The sequence below is a fragment of the Balaenoptera musculus genome, chromosome 18 (assembly GCF_009873245.2).
Source record: "Balaenoptera musculus isolate JJ_BM4_2016_0621 chromosome 18, mBalMus1.pri.v3, whole genome shotgun sequence".
NCBI lineage: Eukaryota > Metazoa > Chordata > Mammalia > Artiodactyla > Balaenopteridae > Balaenoptera > Balaenoptera musculus.
The window spans coordinates 64,168,673-64,175,707 of record NC_045802.1 but is presented as its reverse complement, the minus strand read 5'-3'; positions in this window follow the sequence as shown (position 1 = coordinate 64,175,707).

Here is a 7,035-nt window from a genome sequence, read left to right as displayed (position 1 = left end):
GGCTTTATATTTTTAGGGCAGTTGTAGGTTTATAGAAAAGTTGAGCAGAAAGTAGAGTTCCCATATACCCTCTTACCCCTGCCCCCCAGTTTCCCCTATTATTAACATCTTGCATTAGTGTAGTATATTTATTACAATTGATGAGCCAATATTGATACATTATTATTAACTAAAGCCCACAGTTTACATTATGGTTCACTCTTGGTGTTATACATTCTATGGGTGTTGACAAATGTGTAATAATGTGTATCCAGCATTACAGTATCGTACAGAATAGTTTCACTGACCTAAAAATACTTTGTGCTCAACCTATTCATTCCTCCTTCTCTCTCCCTGAACCCTGATCTTTTTACTGTCTCCACAGTTTTGCCTTTTCCAGAATGTCATGTAGTTGTAATCATATAGGATGTCGCCTTTCCAATTGGTTTTGTTCACTTAGCTGTATGCATTGAGGTCCCTACATGTCTTTTCATGGCTTGATAGATTATTTGTTTTTATTGATGAATAGTATTCCATTTTATGTACGTACTACAGTTTGCTTATCCATATACTTATTGAAGGGCATCTTGGGGGCTTCTAGTACCTTTTTTTTAAAGACAGCTTTATGGAGGTGTAATTGGCATATAATAACCTGCACATATTTCAAGTCGAAAATTTGATGAGTTTTCACACACCTATATACCAGTGAAACCACTGCCAAAATCAAGATAATGAATATGTCTATCACCCCCAAAGGTTTCCTTATGCCCCCTTTGTAATCCCTTCCTCATACCCCTACCTGCCACCCTGTCTCCAGGCAAACACTCATCTTTCTGTCACTTGAGATTAGTTTGCATTTTCTAAACTTTATATAAATGAAATCATGCAGTGTAAACGCTTTTTGTCTTGCTTCTTTCACTCAGCACAAGTGGGGGCAGGTATTTCCCCTGGATTCTGTAGAAGTCTAAATTTCAAGAAGCTGGCATGTCTCCTGAGGATGGTAACTAAGAAGATGCAGCCAGAGATTTGCCCTAGTGTCAAATGTCCCCTCATGCAGTATCTCCTTATACACTATATTAGTTATGAAAATAGCCCAAACTGTTCTTTCCTTCAGAGTCATGTTGCAAAAGAGTCTCCGCTCTCATTAGTCCACACACGCAGCATTTTCACAATCTGATGCAATGAGCCGTCCAAGCACAACGCCCTGCCCTCCCCCCATACTGCCACTCCCTGTGACTGCTGTGTTTTGATAGGACTGACGTGGTTTTGATGGAGTGAAGCTTTCAGCCTTCCTTCGCTCTCTGTTTTAACAACTGCAAATTATGGAGAAGCGTTTTTGACATATAATTACATGGAGGATAAAAGTAGATTATAAAAACGTGTATTCTATAATACAGTTTGATTTAAAAAAGACTATTGAAGGAATGACTCATTACATTCCTCTGGAATGATAAACAGCAAAAGAGTAATCAGAATTACTTCTGGATGGTAAGATTATGAGTGATTTAAATTTTCTTCTCCGTACTTTTCCATGTTTTTCAAATTTTCTGAAATGAATGTGTGTATTGTTACCAGAAATAGTGTGAAAAATATTTATATTAAACCCCAAATTTGGGCTTTTGATTTGCAAGAAATTACCAAGTTATTTGGAGTAAGTTCCCACGCCCAACTAACTTGAACCCTAATGTTAGGGGAACCACTGACTGAAACTGCCCACCTTGGCCAGGCACCACAGTAACCATTTGTATGAGTTATTTTATGACAGAAGATCCTGGCAAGGAACACAGAACTAACAAGCCACCACCAACCGGAAGAATTCGGGAAAGGTCAAAAGGAGACGCCAGTCCGTATGTCCTACCAACCTCCCAGAGTCCTTCTCGCTAGAATCCATCTTGGCTGAGTGATGCGTGTGCCACCAGGAAGGACCCTGAGTCAGAATGATTGGCCAGAGACAACCCAGAAACTAACCCCATCACCATAAAACTTGAGACTTCGAGCCACGTGGCAGAGAAGTTCTCCTGAATTCCCTTACCCTCCTGCTCTCCACCCGGGTGCCCCTTCCCAATAAAGTATCTTGCTTTGTCAGCACATGTGTCTCCTGGGACAATTCATTTCCAAGTGTTAGACAAGAGCGCACTCTCAGGTCCTGGAAGGGGTCTCCCTTCCTGCAACACTAAGGTAGCAATAGTCACTGTTTATCATTCATTCACTTATTCCTCCAGCAGACATTTATTACTCAGTTACTACGTGTTAGACTCTGTGGTAGATATTGGATACAAAGATGAACACAATAGTAATCCCCTTCCCTTGGAAAGATCCCTCTTCAGCTGATTAGTTATTCAGATCAGTGTACTGATTTGAAGAGGTCGGTCAAGTTGGGGGTTGGGAGGCGGGTGGTGGTTAAGAATTCAACTAGGAAGTTGGTTTTGAAAGAGAAGGAGAAGTGTATTGCTTTTGGTACTCAAGACTGTGGAATCCATTCCAGTGACAAATGTCATTCAGCATGATTGTATTAGCGCCTCCATCAGTGAACTGGGAGGGTCATTAAATACTTGAATGTAGTAGGAACTGCGGTTCTGCCAATGTGTTTTCTGACTCCATTATTCTAGAGATTTTTTAAAGTTAACTTCTTACTTTACAGTAATTGTAGACTCACATGCAGTCGTAAGAAATAGTACAGAGAGATTCCATGTGCCCTTTACCCAATTTCCCTCAATGGTAACATCTTGCAAAACTATATTATAATATCACACATTCTCAGGATTTTAATACCTAGGAAAATGAAGAAGAAACCGGTCTGGCTCCTCACCAAACTTCATATATAGCTGGTACCTCTGCCATTCTTGGCAGGATTCTGCAACATTGGCTTTTTCTCTTACACTTTAGTAAAGGCCTCTCTGAAGATAGATTTTTTTTCTTTATATCTTAAAATATTCAAGTATTTCCTTAAAGGATTACATTCAAGTATTTCCTTAAATTAGATTATTTTATTGAATGAAGTTAGTATATAAATGTGAAGGAACAGCTTTTAGTCATCAGGTTATGGGGGCCCTGTGAACAGAAAACTTAACCTATGAACAGTAAGGATGTTTGTAGCCATGGGAGGAAGACTGATGGAAAGATTGTTCCCAAAGCAGACTATTGAGCAGTGCACAGTCTCAAAGGGGCCTTCACAGGGGCATCTGGAAGTGAATGCAATCTCCAGCCACAGTGCCATATACAAGGAAGCTTCTATTGCTTCTACAAGAAGAGGAGCAGCTGTGTTCAGAGATTCGAAAGACTTAAGTTCAAGGGAAAAATCTGAGAGGGGAAGAGATGGAAAGTTTTCCCAGGAGGAGCCCAACCCACCTCCCAACTCAGAAGGAAACAAAGGAGCTCCCTGGACCTTTCCATAGAGATGGAGGGGCCAGTAAGTCAGGAGACCATCTGGATGTTCAGCTGATGAGTTTATCCTTTAAGGCACAGTGCTTCCCTGTTCTCATTCATAAATTCATTTAATAAATATGACTGAGCACTTTTTATCTGTCTGTCCCTAACTGTTGAGTTGGCAGAAAGATGAGAATTGAGTGACTTTTTTGGGTTTTTTTTTTTGAGGGTGTTGCATTTTTTTAAAAATATTTATTTATTTATTTTGGCTGCTCTGGGTCTTAGTTGTGGCACGTGGAATCTTCATTGAGGCATGAAGGATATTTTAGTTGTGGCATGCGGGATCTTTTTAGTTGTGGCATGTGGACTCTTAGTTGCAGCACGCGTGTGGGATCTAGTTCCCCGACCAGGGATCAAACGCGGGCCCCCTCCATTGGGAGTGTGGAGTCTTACCCACTGGATCACCAGGGAGGTCCCAAGAGTGACTGTTAAATAAAAGATACTTGAGACAAAGATGAGAGGGAAAAAAGTGTCCATATCAGGAAAGAGATATCTTATATTTTACTCATCCTGGTTGCCTAGTGTCAGGAAAGAGCACTGTACTATGAGTCAGGAGACTGAGGCTCTGTCACTGACTAGCTCTGTGATCTTGGGTAAGTTATTTTTGACTCTGTGTGGGCATTGGTTTTCTTAGATGATTGGTCCAAACAGTTTTTAAACTTCTCATCAGCTGAAATGAGAAGGAATCTTTTCCAAAGACGGCGTCAGGCACCATGGTTAGATGCTTTTGGACAGCAGTGATAAAATAATGAGCTTCGTATAAAGTATCAGATTCAGGTCAAGTATTTTTTGAAGATTTATTATTTTATTTTATTTTTCTTATTTTTAATGATAGAATTCATCTTTGTCGGCTCTTGAAATTAATGAGTTGCCTCAAGTCTGGTTTCCCCGGTCTCTGTGGCTTATTTAAGCTTTGTCCACACATATATTTGTTATAATTAATGATGGAGATTCCTAAATTCTAAGGCTAAGAGAATAGCGTACCTGTAAACATAGCACATCATCATTTAATTAATTCAGCAGAATCTAGGAAAGAACAGTTCTCTTCATTTCTGGGTAGTAATATTGCATAATAGATAAGAATATTTTCCATGTGATGAAATTAGAAGTATTGATTTAGTTTCCAGAGGAAACATATTATGAAAAGGACTTATAATTAGATTCTTGGATTAGATGTGTGTATGTGTGTAAGTGTGAATGTGATTTATAGATGAGGAAACTGAGGCTGAGAGAAGATAACTACTTTGTCCAAGGCCATTGAATTCGTAAGTAGCAGGACCAAGACCAAGAAAACAAATCTGTGATGTGCCAAAGCCACATTGTTTTTACTACTTACAGGAAGTTCCTTCATATAGTGTCATCCTCACAAGTACCCATCATTCTAAATTTTTTAACTTAAATTTTTAAATTTATGATTAAAAAGTAAGTACTACATGTGAGTGGTTCAATATTCAAAATGTACAAAAATATAGAATGAAAAGAAATCTCCTTTTCTCTCTGGTTCCCCAGCTCTTTAGACCCCCTTCCCAGAGAAAGCCACTCCACCAGTTTCTTGTGTATATTCTATACATTTACACACACACACATACACATACACTCCCTCACTGTGTTAGCATAGTGAATTCACAGTTATGTATCTTATGATTTTCTCTTGACATTATATTTTGGTGATCCTTGCAGATCCCAAACTGTCTTAATTGTACATTTATAAACTATGGTGGATCTGTTAGTACTAAAATTGTGTTAAAAATTTACATTTTCAGGCCATACAACCTCTTACAAATCTATAGGTGGTATTTGCTGGGTTTCTTCAGAAGTGGGCAGAAAGGGGAGTGAATCTCTCCCTTCCACAGATCTGTATTTTGAAGGGGGAGTAGCTATATTACTTACCCAAGTCAGTCATTAAATTATAGAGGTACACATAAAAAAATCCATATTGAATACCCATTACCAGGATGAAGGATAAAAGCCAAAATGATAAAATAAAGATTAGAAGGCACAAGTGTGCATAACAAGGAACTGAGATGGATATAAAGATGAGTGATGCAAAATCTGAAATTAAAAAACCTGTTTGGTGTATAAACACAGCCTTAAGAATAGACTATCAAAAAATACATGCAAGAGGGAAAAAATGCATCCAACCAAAATAACAGAAACCACACAGCCCGTTTCTAACCCTTGATTCCTCTGAAGAACAATTCACACCACGAAGAAAAGAAAAGCTTTTAGATGTAGAAAGTAAAACCCTTATCAGGACAGATGCCCAGCATTTAGGAAACAATTTGGACACAGGGGAAAAAAGTAATCTCTTTTCCCCATGATGTGTCTGCAGAAAATAGATCAAAAAGCATCAGACAGAGGAGTCCAGCAGGGCTAAAAACAAGGAGGATTTTCACATTCAGGGGCTTGGAGAAGGAGCAGGCAACTCGCTGACAAGCAGAAGAAAGATGCAGATGATTGATTTCTCTGTATTAATCTTAGCTATGGCTCTAAAATGTTTACCACCCCATTTGATTGCTTACCAGGCTCTGAGCCATCTCTTCCTCCTTTGAACGTAGCGAAGGCATGGTTTGCATCCTACCTCCAAAGTTTTTCATGTCCACCCTGCATCGTCCACAAATTCTCTAAAGAATCGTGCACTGAGTCCTTTTTACGTGCAAGATCGTACTAGATGCTGAGATGCAAAATCAAAGTATGCAGAACATCAATTTTCATTCAGATTCTTGCCTCAACTGTAAAAGAAAAGGGTAAAAATATATTGCTTTCTGATAAGGCACTTTTCTACTCAGATTATTTCCCTCTGTGATATACAGCTGCCTCTCTTTACTGGCTTTCAGAACATTGCATAGAATAGTCCTTGATTTTATGGCTTCCGGTGACAACAAATGGTCTCAATGCGCCCATGAGGTATTTCCTCCTGGATTCTGCTCTTTGGTTTCTAGCAAAGACTTTCCTTTTTGTAAATAAGGCAATGTTTAATTACAGCCATACTCATGATCTGAGATCTTCTAGGCTTATGTCCTTAGATGTCTGATTACTTACACCAGCTTCTCAGGAATTCTTTTTGAATTCTTCTCTAAGCCTCGGCTTGCTTACAAACAACTTGGCTGGGAGTTTATTACTGTTGGACTTACACAGAAATGTATGTGTGCATCTATACATCTCTCCGCCTCCTTTTTCAAGGAACTTGAGATAGACTGGAGAAATACATAAATTTGCAAAAGGATAAAATAAGAATTTCCATATCTAGGAACACATGGGAAGGCAAATATCAAACAGAACACTGTGTGAATCAGTTGCTAGACATGGGGCTATGAATTTGGTTCTAAGCGTCATAAGTGGTCAAGGCAAAGAAAGAGACACTATCCTAAGATTCATAGGATCTAAAAGTTCAGGACAAGCTAGTTGCTACGGGGAAGCACCGTTTTTCTGGAAATTGAACCCTGAGAGAAATCTCTCCCATGGATCCTCATAAAAATGACATTGTGATGTATATGAGATGATACAAAAACTCCTTACAAGTTTCACATGATATTTTGCGATGACATGCCTTCATGTAGGCTTATGGCTTGATACTAAAAGATAATTCAGTTAATGTAATGGGAGGAGGGACCCCACATTATTACTTTA